The sequence below is a fragment of the Coregonus lavaretus genome (assembly GCF_964263955.1).
Source record: "Coregonus lavaretus genome assembly, chromosome: 12".
NCBI classification, from domain to species: Eukaryota; Metazoa; Chordata; class Actinopteri; order Salmoniformes; family Salmonidae; genus Coregonus; species Coregonus lavaretus.
Genome location: NC_139999.1, coordinates 24,409,360 through 24,428,976, shown reverse-complemented (window position 1 = coordinate 24,428,976; position 19,617 = coordinate 24,409,360).

The following is a 19,617-nucleotide window of genomic DNA, read 5'->3' as shown; positions in this document are numbered from 1 at the left end:
GACCTGAAGAGAGCTGGGACCACAGTCTCAAAGAAAACCATTAGTAACACACTACGCCATCATTGATTAAAATACTGCAGCGCACGCAAGGTCCCCCTGCTCAAGCCAGCGCATGTCCAGGCCCGTCTGAAGTTTGCCAATGACCATCTGGATGATCCAGAGGAGGAATGGGAGAAGGTCATGTGGTCTGATGAGACAAAAATAGAGCTTTTTGGTCTAAACTCCACTCGCCGTGTTTGGAGAAGAAGAAGGATGAGTACAACCCCAAGAACACCATCCAAACCGTGAAGCATGGAGGTGGAAACATCATTCTTTGGGGATTATTTTCTGCAAAGGGGACAGGACGACTGCACCGTATTGAGGGGAGGATGGATGGGGCCATGTATCGCGAGATCTTGGCCAACAACCTCCTTCCCTCAGTAAGAGCATTGAAGATGGGTCGTGGCTGGGTCTTCCAGCATGACAACGACCCGAAACACACAGCCAGGGCAACTAAGGAGTGGCTCCGTAAGAAGCATCTCAAGGTCCTGGAGTGGCCAAGCCAGTCTCCAGACCTGAACCCAATAGAAAATCTTTGGAGGGAGCTGAAAGTCCGTATTTCCCAGCGACAGCCCCGAAACCTGAAGGATCTGGAGAAGGTCTGTATGGAGGAGTGGGCCAAAATCCCTGCTGCAGTGTGTGCAAACCTGGTCAAGACCTACAGGAAATGTATGATCTCTGTAATTGCAAACAAAGGTTTCTGTACCAAATATTAAGTTCTGCTTTTCTGATGTATCAAATACTTATGTCAAGCAATAAAATGCAAATTAATTACTTAAAAATCATACAATCTGATTTTCTGGATTTTTGTTTTAGATTCCGTCTCTCACAGTTGAAGTGTACCTATGATAAAAATGACAGACCTCTACATGCTTTGTAAGTAGGAAAACCTGCAAAATCGGCAGTGTATCAAATACTTGTTCTCCCCACTGTAATTATATATTGATTTTGTTATTCAATTTTTTTTTTTATTCTTATTTTTCAAGGGGTGCTGCAGCACCCTCAGCACCCCTACTTCCCGTGGCTATGCATGCAGTCAGCATGCATGGAACTACTTTGACTTGATGACGATTCCTCTCTACAAATGAATAGTCCATGGACTCGCAGTACATTTTATTTAAAACATTACCCCGGATTTGATTGCGATGCCTTGCACGTAGCCTTCAAATGTATCCAGTGGGGTTTGATAGCCTGGTACTTGAAGCATGCCTCGCCAAGGTGTTTTCAATCCTTATATCCATCTCTAAACATAGTGGCCTCGGGGAAATGTCTACACATTTTACAGAAAAAGGCGTCCCTTGTCGAACTGTATTCCAGCCAATAAAACTGTCCATACCACTTCCATGAGAAACACCACGATTTTTCACTGATCACTGTAATGGGAAACACTCACATTTTTGGTTGTGTGGGTGGTTCATCAACTGCAGACAAATCCGCAGGTGGACTCACCATGATGACATGCTCACCATGACGAGGCGGGGCTTGGCGATGGTGAGCTAGCTGGGCTGTGGATGTTGAAGCAGTAGCCATGATAACCTCCTCATGTGCTGACATGCTAGCCTCCTCATGGGCTGACAACGACTCTGACAGATTGGGCTCGACCAATGGAGGTAGTGGAGCAGGTGTTATGTCTTCATCCTCCAGCCGTGGCTTTTCTTTAAGCGCATGAGTGAACTTTGTTTTGCCCTAACTTGTGACTAGCTAGCTAGCACTAGTTCGCATTAGCAAAGAATTGCAGAGGGTCAAAACAATTTGCCCACTGTTAGCTAGCTAGTAGGTATGCATGTGTGTGATTAGTCAGGAGACAATACAAACAACAAATACAATTAGTTTATTTCATTTTTTAGGCCATCCTGATTGGGTGGGCCAGTGTTCAATCTGGCAGGGCCTCTGCCTGGCCCTGCCGTGGCTTCACTTCTGTTTTAATCTCACGTTGATGTCTCTATGGAGCGATTCATATTCCACCCTATCGTTCACTTTCCCCCATGAAACTCCATGGCTAATCAACACAGGACAAGCAGCTGGGTATGGAGAATATGCTGCATTACATTCACCCTGAGAGACTATAGAAAACACATTAAAACTATGACAAATCATAAACAGAGCATCATATTCACAACTAGACCTTTCTCTTATCCAAGGTGCCATTAGGATGTATTTATATGCATGATACGAATGATATTCACTTCAGGATGATTAATCTCAGCTGGCTGCTTCATAGACAAGAGAAATCAGATTTCCCTCCACACTAAAACAGGGCTTATCGGCACCTCAATGGCCATAATTGGCATAGGCTATAGACAACTATTTGACTCGCCTTAGGAAAAGTGAACCAGGATTCTAGCTCAACTTAACTCTCTCACAGCAGAGAGAGTGAAAACCCTGATAAATCAATGGGCAAAACAAACTAGCAGGACTCTTAGCAGCTATTCATTATTAATCCAGTAGTGGTTTAAAGCTGAGGACCTGGAGCAGATAGTCAGTTCCCCTGTTTACCTGCTGTGTTAGGCTGTGGTGGAAACATACACACTTACCATAACATTATCAAAGAAGCAAAGTAGAAGAAGTTAATATTATTCATACAACGAGTGGGTCTAATCCTGAATGCTGATTGGTTAAAACCGCATTCCAGCCGGTGTCTATTCCACAAGTTACCACCGGCTAAATCTATGACGTTAAAATTCCTATTAACTCTGTTCCATCTGACTGCGCAATCCACTGTCTCATCAGACCAGCAAGGCAATTTATAAACTTGATCTCCACTATAAAAAGCATCTAGACATTATCTCACATTTATTTTAGACTAACATTTAGTTTTCAACAGCAGAGATTTGTATAAACCTTGCTGTCTGTCCCTCCGACATTTGCAATATTTTTTCAATATTCAAATTCGATCTGCAGCTGTCGCATAGTAATGAATGTGTTGGGAGTCGGGATGAGACAGACAGACAGGCAGCCTTTCTCAGCCAGTCGAAATCATGAATCAGCATAATTTTTGTGGATATATACAAAGAAATATCAATAGAAAACAGGTAAAACAAAACAAAGTGCAGCTATTTTGCAGTCTTTCCAGCTTCAGTTTGAAGTGATTGTGTTGCTGTGTTGTTGGCTAGCTCCTCTGAACAACAGTGTCCTGAGGAGAGAGCACATGTTCTATGCCAGGTGAAATCGCTCATCATTAGCCCATTGTTATGGATGTACCCAAATAAATGTTACTAGAAAACAGCTTAAACAAATGCAAATGCAGCTACTTTGTTGTTATTCTGGCTGCACTGTTTGATGTGACTGTAAGTTAGCCATAGTTGGCTAGCTAGCAAGCAAGGGATAAGAATGTTGCCAGCCAGTATGGCAATAGAACATTTAGAACAAACGACTGGGTCGCGTCCATAGATACAGAACAAAAATACTTAATGACTGGGTCGCGTCTCTGGCAACCCAACCGATAGAACAAACGACCAGCCGGCTTGGGTAGAAACCCTAGATTTGTGTCGGGAATATATCTAGTGGAAGGATGAAATAGTATTAATAAATTCATCAAAATATGTAAATCATTATTTGAATATGTTGGTAACCCGTTGTATAAAAGTGATAATGCCCTCGAAGCCAGTGTTTGGAAGATATATTGGCACGGTTTGCCAGCCCGAGACGAAACACCCGTCCTCCAAACACCGGCTTCTCGGGCATTATCACTTAAATAACATACTGGATACTGACACGGTGCTGCTAAGAACATCACGATTCGCTGACTGGTGAAGACAGCACAACATATTTCAATATTGCAACAACAATATGAAAAGAGAATATACGGTACAAACATAGGAGGAACACAATAAAAAATTCAAACCTTCCCAAATCCCTTATATGCAACTCCTTATTTCTGGACCACAATGCACTTCACTCTCCTTTGAGAGCAACGGGTGGGCACCATTCTTTATAGGAATTAGGCAACATTCGCATCAGGCTAGGGTTTGTGGCATTAGAATACATTAGAGGGGAATCCTACTCATTGCCTATCATACCAGCCAGGGTCAGTCAACCATACCACTAGCATTAGCACACTCTTAGCAGTCAGGGGCAGGCCTTCACAATGAATGCACAATGAATGCAGTCATTTCCTGATGACCAAATAAATATTTCATTTATCATGTGAAAATGAACTGCAACATACATGGCTAGTCATCAAATGTTTTTATTTCACACATGACTAGAAATGATTTCCAATATTGAGGTGGTATATTGTTGTGGGCAGTCTGAAAAATGCTAACTGATCTACATTTGCATGAAATAACAACCCTCTATGAAATAAGGCATCTATAGTCACAGTATTACAATACTAATGGTATTCTGTTTAGGCCAGGAAAGACATGATCATCATAGTAATAATGTCATGGGCCTCTCACTCCACCGGGTTACCACCTTAATTTTCTTCCACTCTGCTCACCACTCTCTCTACTCAGCCTAACTAGCTCCACCTGTCCCTGCTCTGCTCTGCTCTAATTACTCTGCCAGCTGCGCTGCATTACCCACTACCTCTCCCAGTATTTAAGGACCTGTCTTTCAGCTCTCCGGTGTCAGATCGGCTGCAAAGCTCACACCCGGAACCTGTTTGCTCGCGCTTCTGGCTCACCCTGGTTTTGTGACCCCGGACCTGCCTGTTTTTTGGATACTCTTCTGCCTCAGGAGATCCAGACCTGCTTCTGCCATTACGACTCCTGACTACTCTTCAATCCCGGTAACTCTGACCAGCCTTCTGCCTTGCTACTACGTATTTTGGATTTCCCTTGAACTGTACTGCTGCCTGGTTTCATTCCGCCCTGTTGTGTCTGTGTCTCCCCCCCCCAGGACTTCTGGACCACCCACCACCGGCTTCATAGGACGCATCGCTGCCACTGGGGGGGGCACAGACCCAGCGCATTGGACGGGATCCCTGTTACCCCTGGAGCCTTCATTCACTCCCTACTTCCCTTTTCCCTTAAGTTTAATAAACTTTCTGGTGTGACGCAATTGTGGTCCTCTGGTCGTCTGTCTGAACCGTGACAGTACGATCTGACCATTATGGACTCAGCGCACACTTTCCCCGACATGGAAACCGATGAGCATGAGCAGCAGTTCCAGCAGCAGCAACAACAACTCGCCATGATCATTCAACTCCTCACCAACCTTACCCCAGCCAGTCTGCCCACCAGCCCAGCCCCCGAGTTACCTGCCCCGGTCATTGCAGCCGCTGCTCCGGAACCCAAGATTGGAAACCCCGAGCGGTTCAACGGCGATTCAACCCAGGTCCGGCCATTCCTGACTAGCTGCCGACTTCAGTTCTCCTTGCAGCCAAGGACCTTCGCCTCGGAGGGGGCTAAAGTTGGGTATGCCATCACTCACCTGACGGGCCGAGCTCGACTCTGGGGAACAGCAGAGTTCGAACGTCAAACCCCCGCATGTGCAACCTTCGACCTGTTTGCTGAGGAGATGCTGAAGGTGTTTGACCTGGATTCACCCACCGCAGAGGCGTCTCGTGAACTGTTCAGTATTCGACAAGGCAGACGTACAGTCGCAGACCATTCCATCGACTTCCGAACCCTGGCTAGACGAAGTTCTTGGAACACACCATCGTTGGTGGACGCGTTCTTCCATAGTTTGGCTGACTATATCAAGGACGAGTTGGTCTCCCATGAACTGCCTTCCACTCTTGATGAAGCCATCGCACTGACTGTCAGGATCGACAGAAGGATACAGACCCGTCGTCGTGAGAGGGGGCGCCAAGGTCCACCTACTACCGGCATTCGGAGAGATCCGACTGGGCTCCTGTCATCTACTGCCACTCACCCAGGTCAGCTTGATCAGTCTGAGCCTATGGAGATTGGGCGAGCCTCCCTCACTCCTGCAGAGCGCCAGCGCCGCTTCACCTCAAACCTCTGCCTCTATTGTGGAGGTGATGGACATCGTGTGGTAACCTGCCCTTTAAAGGGCCGAAGCTCACCGGGCATAGGGGGAGTCCGGTTGAGTTCAATGACCATCCAGTCCTCCGACCGCAAACCCCTGCTGCAAGTTCACCTCCGCCTCTCTGACTCAACTCACACCCTGGCTGCTCTGGTGGATTCTGGCGCCGAAGCCAACATAATGGACATCAAGCTGGCACGCCAACTGGGACTGGAGAACCTCCGTTTGACACCTCCTATTCCTGCCCGGGCACTGGACGGACACTTACTCGGATCGGTCACTCATGTCACGGCCCCGGTCTCGATGGGTCTGTCCGGAAACCATCAAGAAACTATCCAGTTTCACCTGCTCCCCTCTCCAGGCCAACCCCTCATCCTGGGTTACCCATGGCTCCGCCGGCACAACCCTCAGCTCGACTGGGTGACCGGGGTGATCAGGGAGTGGGGAGAGGACTGCCACCGAACCTGCCTGCTTGCTGCCGCACTACCCCCTCGGCCAGTACCTACTAACTCCGCTCCTGACCTCTCCAATGTCCCAGAATGCTACCATGGTCTCAGAGAGGTGTTTAACAAAGCAAGAGCCACATCTCTGCCCCCTCACCGACCGTACGACTGTGCCATCGACCTCCTCCCTGGAACAACTCCTCCAAGGGGTCGTCTTTATTCGTTGTCTGCTCCTGAAAGAAAGTCCATGGAGGACTACATCAATGGCTCTCTGTCCGCAGGATTAATCCGTTCATCTTCATCTCCTGCTGGTGCTGGCTTCTTCTTTGTGGGGAAGAAGGACGGATCTCTTCGCCCCTGCATCGACTACAGGGGACTCAACGACATCACAGTGAAAAACCGTTACCCTCTGCCTCTGCTCACCTCTGCTTTTGAGTTGCTCCAGGGAGCCACTGTTTTTACCAAGTTGGATCTCAGAAACGCTTACCACCTAGTGCGGATCCGGGAGGGAGATGAATGGAAAACCGCATTCAATACACCAACAGGCCACTACGAGTATCTGGTTATGCCTTTTGGCCTCACCAATGCTCCTGCTGTGTTCCAGGCTCTAGTGAATGATGTACTGCGGGACATGTTAAACAAGTTTGTCTTCGTTTACCTGGATGACATCTTAATCTACTCCAGAAACCTGTCTGAACACACCCGCCATGTCCAGCAAGTCCTTCATCGTCTTCTGGAGAATTCCCTCTACGCCAAGGCAGAGAAATGTGAGTTTCACGTCAAGACAGTGGCCTTCCTGGGGTACATAGTGGCAGAGGGAAGTATCCAAATGGATCCTGCCAAAGTATCAGCAGTCACTTCATGGCCAGTTCCGGAGAACAGAAAGAAGCTGCAACAGTTTCTGGGGTTTGCTAACTTCTATAGGAAGTTTATCCGGAACTACAGTACCGTTGCTGCCCCTCTCACTGCTCTAACCAGCACCAAGCAACCCTTCACCTGGACCCCAGCAGCCGACAAAGCCTTCAGTACCCTCAAGGTGAGGTTCACCTCCGCTCCCATCCTCCAGATGCCTGATGTGGACCGGCAATTCATTGTGGAGGTGGACGCCTCGGATGTGGGAGTTGGTGCTGTGATTTCTCAGTGGGCTGCGGAGGATAGGAAGCTCCATCCCTGTGCCTTTTTCTCACGTCGGTTGTCCCCCTCTGAGTGCAATTACGACATAGGGAACCGTGAGCTGCTGGCTGTGAAGCTTGCCTTGGAGGAGTGGCGTCACTGGCTGGAGGGGTCCACCATTCCATTTCTCGTTTGGACCGATCATAAGAACTTGGAGTACATCCGCACGGCCAAACGGTTGAACTCCAGGCAGTCCCGCTGGGCCCTGTTCTTCACCAGGTTTAATTTCACTCTGTCATACCGGCCTGGATCACGCAACACCAAGCCAGACGCCCTCTCCCGTCAATTCCAGAAGGATGACACCCCCTCCAAGGACCCTGTGTCGATTCTGCCAAGTCCCTGCATCGTTGCAGCTCTGACCTGGGCTGTTGAGGAACAGGTGCTGGAGGCTCTCCGTAACCAGCCAGGTCCCAGCACTTGCCCAGCTGACCGCCTTTTTGTCCCCGAAGACCTGAGGTCCCAGGTCGTTCAGTGGGGACATGACTCCCGCCTAGCTTGTCACCCTGGCTCCACCCGCACTTACAACCTGCTCGCCCAGAGGTTCTGGTGGCCCTCTCTGAGGAAGGATGTACGGGAATTCGTCCAAGCCTGCCCCATCTGCAACCAACACAAGTCGTCCTGCCAGCCCCCAGCCGGATTGCTGCAGCCCCTGCCTGTGCCCAGACGTCCCTGGTCTCACATCGCCCTTGACTTTGTCACGGGGCTGCCCCCTTCAAGTGGCATGACCGTCATTCTCACCATCGTTGACCGTTTCAGCAAGATGGCACACTTCATTCCCCTCCCCAAGCTCCCAACCGCCAAGGAGACCGCCCAGGTGGTCCTGGAACACGTCTTCCGGATCCACGGACTGCCAAGGGATGTAGTTTCTGACCGTGGTCCACAATTCTCCTCCGCTTTTTGGAAGGAGTTCTGTCACCTGCTGGGAGCCACAGTCAGTCTGACTTCCGGATTCCATCCCCAATCCAATGGGCAGTCAGAGCGGGCTAATCAGGAGCTCGAGAAGGCACTGCGATGCATGACTTCACGCAACCCCCACTCCTGGTCGCAGCAATTGACATGGGTGGAGTACGCACACAATTCTCTGACCTGCTCTGCCATCGGTATGTCCCCTTTCCAATGTGTTTATGGATACCAGCCTCCTCTATTTGCCAGCCAGGAGGAGGAGGTTACTTGCCCATCTGCACTTGCTTTTGCCCGTCGATGTCGCCGCACCTGGTCACAAGCCCGAGCCACACTCCTCAGATCCGTTGCCAGCTACACTACCGGGGCCAACCGTCGGAGAATTCCTGCTCCCACCTACCATGTTGGTCAAAGGGTGTGGTTGTCATCGAAGAACCTGCCACTCAGGGTGGAGTCGCAGAAGCTGGCACCTCGGTTCATTGGCCCATTCCCTATCATAAGAGTGATTAGCCCAACTGCTGTCCGGCTCCAACTGCCTAATTCCCTGAGGGTGCACCCCACTTTCCATGTGTCTAAGATTAAGCCCATCCATGAGAGTCCGCTGGTCCCTGCTGCGCCTGGTCCTCCTCCTCCACGGCTCGTCGATGGTGGTCTGGTTTACACCGTCCGCCGCCTGCTTCGGTCCAGACGGAGGGGTAGGGGTCTCCAGTACCTCATTGACTGGGAGGGCTATGGACCTGAGGAAAGGACCTGGGTGCCAGCTAGTCGGATTGTGGATAGGACTCTCATCACCGCTTTCCACCAACGGCATCCTGATCAACCTGCAATCCGTAGGGGCCGCCCCAGAGGGGTCCCTAACCGTCCGGCCCGCTCGGCTTCCTGTCCTGTGCCTGATCCTGTCTCGGGACCTGTCCCATCTCCCGACCACGGCCCTCCGGCTTCCTCCGAGGATGAGGACGTTCACTCGGACCGTTCGGAGGAGTTCTAGCCCTCCTCCGGCTCCCCTCCTCCCGCCCGGCGTGGTGTTGCTCTTGGGACTTCTGGGGCCGTCCCTTGGGGGGGGGGGTTCTGTCATGGGCCTCTCACTCCACCGGGTTACCACCTTAATTTTCTTCCACTCTGCTCACCACTCTCTCTACTCAGCCTAACTAGCTCCACCTGTCCCTGCTCTGCTCTGCTCTAATTACTCTGCCAGCTGCGCTGCATTACCCACTACCTCTCCCAGTATTTAAGGCCCTGTCTTTCAGCTCTCCGGTGTCAGATCGGCTGCAAAGCTCACACCCGGAACCTGTTTGCTCGCGCTTCTGGCTCACCCTGGTTTTGTGACCCCGGACCTGCCTGTTTTTTGGATACTCTTCTGCCTCAGGAGATCCAGACCTGCTTCTGCCATTACGACTCCTGACTACTCTTCAATCCCGGTAACTCTGACCAGCCTTCTGCCTTGCTACTACGTATTTTGGATTTCCCTTGAACTGTACTGCTGCCTGGTTTCATTCCGCCCTGTTGTGTCTGTGTCTCCCCCCCCCAGGACTTCTGGACCACCCACCACCGGCTTCATAGGACGCATCGCTGCCACTGGGGGGGGCACAGACCCAGCGCATTGGACGGGATCCCTGTTACCCCTGGAGCCTTCATTCACTCCCTACTTCCCTTTTCCCTTAAGTTTAATAAACTTTCTGGTGTGACGCAATTGTGGTCCTCTGGTCGTCTGTCTGAACCGTGACAAATAATACCACACCTCTCTGGTTAACAAGTGCCTGAACCACCCGTTACCATGAGTAACCGTCCAGGATATCACTTGACAGAGTAGAATAATACAGTAGCTAGAAATGGGGCGATAAAGATGAAGAGCCTAGGAGGATAACTGGCCATTAGTGGGTGGCCATAGCCATTCTCCCAGACAGATATGTGGGTGATTTACTATTATCATAGAGGTCTGTTAAACCAGCTGCTAATGCACAGCATAATCCTACAGTCTGCACTAGGATAACAGTTAATATAATTTGCCTGTCAATACTTCCTATTTAGCGATAAAAGCAGACTTTCAGAGAGGTAACTTAGTTTTAAACTGAGCGGCCTCTCGTCTGTTTTTAGAAGAGGAGAAGTTCTGATTGAAGTAGCTACCCTAACAAAAACCTTTGATGAGTGATGAATAGATGAATAAAAAGAGAGAAAAACACTGGGGTCAGTTGTCGAACATCTACGTCTGCACTTGAGCAGAAATAGCAGAAGTGTTAATGGGAATAACAACTCTAGTTATATAAGATTTGGGAAAAACAACAAAGCAATTTTGTCTCCTTTAGTGTGAACATTTTGACCCTGGTCCACTCTGGGAAAAGGTTGGTCAAAACACAATGGAATGAGACAATAAATCACTTGGGCTGCTTGCCGATACAGGCGAGACGAATAATGACCTGCTGATTTAGTTTTAAACTCCCTGTAGGTATTCCCTGATAGATTGAACTTTTCATGACTTTTGAAACACTAATAACATTTTATAATGCTACTCTACATACAAGGATGGTGCACGCTACTCTACATGCATTGCATTAGCACACACTCTCACAAGGGAAATGCTGTCAGCATTTGCTGTATTGAGGAGTTCAATTTGTTCAGGGGTACAACGAGAGTGTATCAGCTCTTGTCATGAAGCGTTGACAGTGCGATGAAATATAAATTGTCAGGGCTCCTGGGGTTAGTGTTCGTAGAAAGCCTTCTGAAACAACTGTGAAACTGTTTAAATAGTGCATACGGCAGAGATTAACTTTACAAAATGGCAGAACCTATATATGATCAGAAAAAAACATACACAATCTGAAGGATTTATTTTATATGCAGTCCTCCCTACAAATGCTGTAGACCAACAAAAGAGTGATTCGATCTCACTCTGCTTTATCTTTGGCTCTCAATATCAACTGTTTTTACACTGAGCTTGAACACCTTAACAAACATTGATTTGATTTAACATAAAGTTAATACTTAGACAATTTCCTCTGCCTTGTAAGTGATGGGATGGAAAGACAGAACTGCACTAGCTTGTGATTCTCCACTGGAACATACAGTTGTGCTGCTTCAGTGAAGTTAAGCATACAGTGGCTTGCGAAATATTCACCCCCCTTGGCATTTTTCCTATTTTGTTGCCTTACAACCTGGAATTAAAATTGATTTTTGGGGGGTTTGTATCATTTGATTTACACAACATGCCTAGCACTTTGAAGATGCAAAATATATTTTATTGTAAAACAAACAAAAAATAAGACAAAAAAACTGAAAACTTGAGCGTGCGTAACTATTCACCCCCCCCAAAGTCAATACTTTGTAGAGCCACCTTTTGTAGCAATTACAGCTGCAAGTCTCTTGGGGTATGTCTCTATAAGCTTGGCACATCTAGCCACTGGGATTTTTGCCCGGCAAAACTGCTCCAACTCCTTCAAGTTGGATGGGTTCCGCTGGTGTACAGCAATCTTTAAGTCATACCACAGATTCTCAGTTGGATTGAGGTCTGGGCTTTGACTAGGCCATTCCAAGACATTTAAATGTTTCCCCTTAAACCACTCAAGTGTTGCTTTAGCAGTATGCTTAGTGTCATTGTCCTGCTGGAAGGTGAACCTCCGTCCCAGTCTCAAAACTCTGAAAGACTGAAACAGGTTTCCCTCAAGAATTTCCCTGTATTTAGCGCCATCCATCATTCTTTCAATTCTGACCAGTTTCCCAGTCCCTGCTGATGAAAAACATCCCCACAGCATGATGCTGCCACCACCATGCTTCACTGTGGGGATGGTGTTTATTTTTTTTATTTTTATTTTATTTTTTTTAGTCATTTAGCAGACGCTCTTATCCAGAGCGACTTACAGGAGCAATTAGGGTTAAGTGCCTTGCTCAAGGGCACATCGACAGATTTTTCACCTAGTCGGCTCGGGGATTAGAACCAGCAACCTTTCGGTTACTGGCACAACGCTCTTAACCACTAAGCTACCTGCCGTGTTCTCGGGGTGATGAGAGGTGTTGTGTTTGCGCCAGACATAGCATTTTCCTTGATGGCCAAAAAGCTCAATTTTAGTCTCATCTGACCAGAGTACCTTCTTCCATATGTTTGGCGAACACCAAACGTGTTTGCTTATTTTTTTCTTTAAGCAATGGCTTTTTTCTGGCCACTCTTCCGTAAAGCCCAGCTCTGTGGAGTGTACGGCTTAAAGTGGTCCTATGGACAGATACTCCAATCTCCGCTGTGGCGCTTTGCAGCTCATTCAGGGTTATCTTTGGTCTCTTTGTCGCCTCTCTGATTAATGCCCTCCTTGGCTGGTCCGTGAGTTTTGGTGGGCGGCCCTCTCTTGGCAGGTTCGTTGTGGTGCCATATTCTTTCAATTTTTTAATAATGGATTTAATGGTGCTCTGTGGGATGTTCAAAGTTTCGGATATTTTTTTATAACCCTACCCTGATCTGTACTTCTCCACAACTTTGTCCCTGACCTGTTTGGAGAGCTCATTGGTCTTCATGGTGTCGCTTGCTTGGTGGTGCCCCTTGCTTAGTGGTGTTGCAGACTCTGGGGCCTTTCAGAACAGGTTACTCTTAGATTGCACACAGGTGGACTTTATTTAACTAATTATGTGACTTCTGAAGGTAATTGGTTCCACCAGAACTTATTTAGGGGCTTCATAGCAAAGGGGGTGAATATATATGCACGCACCACTTTTCCGTTATTTATTTTTTTGAATTTTTTGAAACAAGTTATTTTTTCATTTCACTTCACCAATTTGGACTATTTTGTCCATTATATGAAATCTAAATAAAAATAAATTTAAATTACAGGTTGTAATGCAAAAATATTGGAAAAACGCCAAGGGGGATGAATACTTTTGCAAGGCGCTGTAAACAGAAACAGTTTTTTTTTCTTAGCCACAATGGGAACGAAATTAATTAACTAATTAACTGAGAGTGTAAACCATACACTGATTCCTTCGCAACTTTTAAAACAGTCAGAAGGTTTCTTAGCTTCTTAGGATTTCTTAGCATTAAAGGAAAATCCCACCCAAAAACTGTCTTTTGGTATTTGTTTCATTAGTCCATCGTTGATATAGTCCCAAAATGTTTTGCATGTCAGAAATAAAGTTTTCAGGAAATAAAACTTCATACCGGCTGTATTTCTGCATTTTGAAAGTAATATAACTTGATTTTTGACTTGCAAAACATTTTGGGACTATATCAACAATGTACTTATGAAACAAATACCAATATATCGTTTTTGGGTGGAGTTTTCCTTTAACTGTCTGGTCAACAGGTTGTATATTCAAACCTCCTTTGAAACAAACTTTGTCCAACCTTTTCATACCTTGAGAGTGTCCTAAAGTTGAGTCCATGTCCCACTGCATTTATTCTACATATCCATAAAAGCCTCTGCAGTCTTGATTCCTAGAAGGAACAGAAAAATACACACCAGCTATTACTAGCACATCAGTGGTTAAAAAAAAAAAGACTTAAAAATTGCAAAGAATCTGCAAGCAAATGATAGGTTACAAACTCCTAAGCTAGCTGTGCATGTCTTTTTCTCCGTCCTTGAATGCATATATCCATTAAGTTTCATCTAGCATTGGTAATTTGCTAGGATGCTAGGTTCTTCCTGTTTTGACTGTGATCTCGCGAGTTCTTCGGTAATTGGTCCCGATCTTGCGGGAATCCGGACAGTTCTCAAAAACAGGAAGCACATTTCAACCTGTGGTTTAGCAACCTAGCAAGCTTGACCAGATCATAGAGCTGGTTATTATTTCTGACCAATTAATTACACAGTCAGCTGGAAGCCCCACATTCCTACATACACAACTTGAATCCAAGCATCAAAACATACACTTTTTAGAAACTCTTTGAGATATTTTTTGGGAGTTGGCTGCAATGCACAATGGTGTCTACCTCTGTCTGGACTAAATCTTTGTTCAGGACAAAGTGTTTCAAGTTTTACAGTGCATCCAACAAAATGTGGAATACTTACAAAAGAGAGGATAATAAGGAACAACTGCTGAGGATAATGTAGACAGTTGCTCATGATTGACTGAAGATTACAGATTGCATGAGGTGTCTGTGACATATTTTTTAGGATCTAGTGAACATTAGTTTTATTGACTGTATGAAAAGAAAGGCCAAGGAAAATGATGATTCACAATGACGAGGAAAGTCAACAACAACACAGTATAAACTTACCACAAAAACAGGAGGAAAAAATAGATGATTCACAAAAGCAGATTCAGCCTCTACATAACACCCTTACCTCCTTCTGGTGTGGCCTGCAGCACGGACGTCTGTGCAAAGAAACACGATCTCAGGGTTGTCTCCATTACACGCCTTGACACCATCCATCATTATAAAGTTCATTATCAAGATGTTTTCCTGTGCCATCATTAGTCCTGGGTAACGTGTGGTGATTGATGTGGCCTGGCACTGCCGACACCACGGATTGATCCCTGTCATTAATCTAGATTTTGGCCTTTGTCATCTCCAGAATCTCTCCTCCTCAAAGTGCATGATAATAGCTCCACCACCTCCGGAATGAGAAAACCAGGTAAGAGGGAATGCAGTGTAAACAAAGATGAATTTTGCATGAATATGAAGCCACGAGACATGAAGCTACCCACAGGGCTAACGCTTTACATTAAGTTACCCATTTACGTCATTACATTTACCATGTAACTACATGGTAATAACTGTTATAACAGTGCAGTAGTTACATAGGTTTTGCTATGTAATTACATGTTAATGGGGTTTAGCGCTATCAGTTATTAAACAATTAGAACAAGGTCTGTGTAATTACACATCCACTTGCTGAAGGTTATTCCACATGTGTAATTATTAATGTTATTACAATTTTTTTTGTTCCACTATGTTACTAATGTTTTGTAATTACACGTTTGAAAGTCACCTGTGAATGACCATGTTAATAACTCAAACCAAAATCTTACCTTGTAACTACACAGAAACCGCAAAACCCAGGTAAAACCCAAAACCCAGGTAGTCCCAGAGTTGATATGGTCTTGGTATGTGGATCTTGATAGACTAGGACCTGGTAACAACACTTTTAACAAGGCACACCATGCCATTAATTAACTACAGGTTGTTTTCAGTAGTTTAATTTCATGTACTGATACAAATGGTATTCTACACAGGTCATTTAGTGTCTTTCTTTGTGCATCGTTACAATAATACAACAGTCTATCCCAAAAGGAAACTTTAAATTTGATGGGAGATTTGTCCCCCCTGGCATTGTGCTTTGTGCTCCCTGTACAGTAGCTGTCCTCTGTGTAGCAGCTCAATTGAGATGGATGTTTTCAGCATTTAATTTGGCTCTTAATGAAGTGTGAAGGTGTCTGTCAGGCAAGTATTCAGTGTATAAAGGAATGATCTTGATCTAAATTGCAAATTCCAAAGTTTACCAATTTGGAACTATGCTCCTTTGAGAAATTAATCACAGTTTGTTTATAGACATGGTAATTGTAATTCAGATTTAAATCACACAAAATGTTTCATAAATGGCAACAGCCTCTTATTCTTGATTAAATCCACCACCCACCGGTTTTACACGTCTTTGAGGAAATAAAGGCCCTATTGCACTTCATGATAAGTAGCACCTCTTTCAGTTTATCATTTATACAGAACACAACTAGATTCAAATAGTCATGTTCCACCACACAAGAAGATCCATCACAAGTAATGTATTTTATGCAATAATTAAATTTCCTGCACAGTATGCTCTCCCACTGTCCTGATCAATATGATTACATACTTATGTTAAAGTCTACAGTACATGCTAGGCTTCAATTTGCAACATGGGGCTTCTCTTATGATTTCTAAAACTCAAATTAAGATGGAAATGTGATAACAGTCAGGTGGAACATGTCTTAGCAGTGATTTGCAATTACCCACAGTGGTTATTGGGGACATGCATTGGTAGAGTGTTACTTTAAAGTACCACACCAGCAAAAATCCACTTTTTTCAGCTAAAAGACGATGCCCAGATCTTACCCATGAAGTTGCACAACGATTTAAGTGAATAAGTAATTGTTTTAGTCAAAGGATGTTATACAGTATTTGGGCTTGAAGTGGGAAATCCGAAGTGGGAACTTTGTGGTAATTTGTGTTAATGCTGTGTCTTTTCTAGATAAAATGTAAGTCAGAGGAGGCTGGTGGGAGGATATGTAGGAGAGGACAGACTCATTGTAATGGTTGGAATGTAATCAATGGAATGGTACCAAACACATCAAACACATGGAAACAATGTGTTTGACTCCATTCCATTGATTCCATTCCAGCCATTACAATGAGCCCGTCCTCCTATTGATCCTCCCACCAGCCTCCTCTGGTGTAAGTTATATCTGTCCTACATGTTAGTTACTAGGGCAGGCTTTAGTTAATTTGGAACCACCTACAATGTTAGAGCTAACACGTGTGGGCTCCTTACTTCCTGTTTACAACCTGTTGCTACTGAGGCTTACTGCTGTCTGCAATGCACTTCGACCTGCTGGGAGATGGTGGACGGGCTGACAGTGAATAATTAAGAAAAAAGCTATTTGATTCTAATGAGAGGGTGAAATGGATAGGTGAAATGTCAACACAGTTGGGAGTGGGACACCTCATCGTTTCTGTAGACATGTTATGCACGGCGGCGCTACAGTTACAGCAAGAGTGTAGCTAGCTAGCAAGAAGGAGTTGCTTGCTACAGTGGCTTGCAAAAGTATTCAACCCCCTTGGCATTTTTCCTATTTTGTTGCCTTACAACTTGGAATAAAAATTTTGGGGGGGTTTGTATCATTTGATTTACACAACATGCCTACCACTTTGAAAATGCAAAATATATTTTATTGTGAAACAAACAAGAAATAAGACAAAAAAAACTGAAAACTTGAGCGTGCATAACTATTCACCCCCCCAAAGTCAATACTTTGTAGAGCCACCTTTTGCAGCAATTACAGCTGCAAGTCTTTTGGGTTATGTCTCTATAAGCTTGGCACATCTAGCCACTGGGATTTTTGCCCATTCTTCAAGGCAAAACTGCTCCAGCTCCTTCAAGTTGGATGGGTTCCGCTGGAGTACAGCAATCTTTAAGTCATACCACAGATTCTCAGTTGGATTGAGGTCTGGGCTTTGACTAGGCCATTCCATGATATTTAAATGTTTCCCCTTAAACCACTCGAGTGTTGCTTTAGCAGTATGCTTAGGGTCATTGTCCTGCTGGAAGGTGAACCTCCGTCCCAGTCTCAAATCTCTGGAAGACTGAAACAGGTTTCCCTCAAGAATTTCCCTGTATTTAGCGCCATCCATCATTCCTTCAATTCTGACCAGTTTCCCAGTCCCTGCCGATGAAAAACATCCCCACAGCATGATGCTGCCACCACCATGCTTCACTGTCGGGATGGTGTTCTCGGGGTGATGAGAGGTGTTGTGTTTGCGCCAGACATAGCGTTTTCTTCGATGGCCAAAAAGCTCAATTTTTGTCTCATCTGACCAGAGTACCTTCTTCCATATGTTTGGGGAGTCTCCCACATGGCTTTTGGCGAACACCAAACGTGTTTACATATTTTTCCTTTAAGCAATGGCTTTTTTCTGGCTACTCCATGAGTCTTGGCAGGTTTGTTGTGGTGCCATATTCTTTAAAAAAAAATTATAATGGATTTAATGGTGCTCTGTGGGATGTTCAAAGTTTCTATATTTTTTTATAACCCAACCCTGATCTGTACTACTCCACAACTTTGTCCTTGACCTGTTTGGAGAGCTCCTTGCTCGTCATGGTGCCGCTTGCTTGGTGGTGCCCCTTGCTTATTGGTGTTGCAAAATCTGGGGCCTTTCAGAATAGGTGTATATATACTGAGATCATGTGACAGATCAATGGATACTAAGATTGCACACAGGTGGACTTTATTTTACTAATAATGTGACTTCTGAAGGTAATTGGTTGCACCAGATCTTATTTAGGGGCTTCATAGTAAAGGGGGTGAATACATATGCACGCACCACTTGTCCATTCTTTATTTTTTGGAATTATTTGAAACAAGTTATTTTTTTCATTTCACTTCACCAATTTGGACTATGTTGTGTATGTCCATTACATGAAATCCAAATAAAAATCCATATAAAATCCAGTTTGTAATGCAACAAAATAGCTTAAATTTAAAATAGGATAATGTAGGAGGTAAATCACCGCAAGGTGAAGTCACCATAAAGTAAAGTTCAGTCTAAATCACAATCAAGTGAAATAAATCAGTTAGTAAAGTGCAAAAAATCAAACTGAGTACAATAAGTACAAAGTGAAATGCATAAACTGTAGTAGCTCTGCTTTCTATAAAATAAAATAAAACAAGAAAATGCAAAGACCACAATGTTCACGGTTAGAATAGACTTTCTAACATTTCAAATGTCTGAGTACAAGATGTCCATAAACGTTAATTACATCTTGCATGAAAAACAAAAATACATGTTGTCATAAAACAATATGAATACTTACAAACACACTGTCCATGTGATACCCTAACCCCACATGGGACCGTAGATCTTCATCTCACCCAAAAAGCACCGGGGGAAATGACATATCACCATATAAGTTATAATTCAAAACTAAAAATAGAATGAAATAGAAATAGAATGTCATTCTGATAAAACGTTTTATTTACCCTAATGTAACGTTGGACCCATGATGGATTACAACAGCTCTCCAGTGTAATTGCTTGCTTTCACTCTTACACACTGCGTAGGTGCAATCCCATACCTGCTTGCACACATTATTTATGGACTCTCTTAAAGAGACAGTGCCATGGGTGATCTGAAAAGTCATAGTCAATCAATCAATAATATAATAATACTTTTAGCAAAAATGTTTATTTTTAATTCACAATCTGTAGAAGCAATGAGAATAGAAAGGTTCAGAACTTTTGTAAAACATCACAGTACGGTTGAAATATATATGGCAAATAGAAATCCTATATGGATGGTGTTAAGAGATAGATGGGAGGTATTGCATAGAGTTGAAGGATGGGACTAATAACAAATAACAACAAATAATAACAAAGATAGCTAATAATGTAAGCATACTGTGTCCATAATAAGTATATAGGTTGTATGTTGGGAGCTTTTGGGAAAGAGCACAGTTAG